This window comes from Empidonax traillii, unplaced genomic scaffold (assembly GCF_003031625.1).
Source record: "Empidonax traillii isolate 1590-97213 ecotype Southwest subspecies unplaced genomic scaffold, ASM303162v1 scaffold3519:size12581, whole genome shotgun sequence".
In the NCBI taxonomy this organism is placed as follows: Eukaryota; Metazoa; Chordata; class Aves; order Passeriformes; family Tyrannidae; genus Empidonax; species Empidonax traillii.
Window position 1 is genome coordinate 5,186 of NW_020958712.1, and position 919 is coordinate 6,104.

A 919-nucleotide genomic window follows, 5' to 3' on the forward strand; every position below is an offset into this window, starting at 1 on the left:
CTTCTTTTTGTCTTTTTTATCTTTTTATAATATTTTAACCTTCTTTTTTATCTTATTTTTACCTTTTTAAAATATTTTTAATATTTTTGTCTTTTTTTAATATTTTTAATTATTTTTAATGTTTTTATATTTTTCTTTTTTACCTTTTTAATCTTCTTTATATTTTTTTTTCTCTTCTTTATCTTTTTTTTATCTCCTTTCCTTTTTTTATCTTCCTTTCCCCACTAAATTAAAAACAATTTCTCTAAGAATAGAGAGCGTGTGACTCTTTCTCTGAGTTGGGTTAGGCCTCTGTTAGGTATAACAACAGACCCCCTGAAACCGCTCTTTCAGCTCCTGGAAGGGGAGGCAGACTTAACCTGCGCTCGACGCTTAACACTGGCAGCCCTGGCAGTATTAAAGGAAATAAATCAAAGACTGAGTTCCTGTCAGAGAAAAAGAAAGGTGTGGGGGTTACCTGTTGTTTTAGTAATTTTTAAAGGTATCAAATAACCTTCTGCTGTATTAGGACAATTGGATGTAAAAGGCAAAGATTTCTGTTATGGGAATGGGGCTTTTTAAGCTTCCAGTTTTCCAAACCCATTACTACATATCCTGAGATGCTCTCCAACGTCTGCCACAAAAGCAGATTGTGGCTTTGGGAAGTCCTGGGGAGAGATCCAGATATTATTTAAGTTCCTCTGTCTACTGTTCAACTAACTCAATTGCAGATTCATAGCTCTGATTTTCAGTTAGCCATTGCTGATTACAGGGGTCAATTTTCAGTTCACCTTCCATCTGTTCCTTTTTTGCAGCTGCTGGCCCGTACTCAGCCAGAGCTCACACACAACTATTCTCCTGTTCCACTAACAAGTGCTAGAACTGTGCTCACAGATGGTTCTGGCAGAACGTCTAACGCAGCAGTCACCTGGCTCAGAGC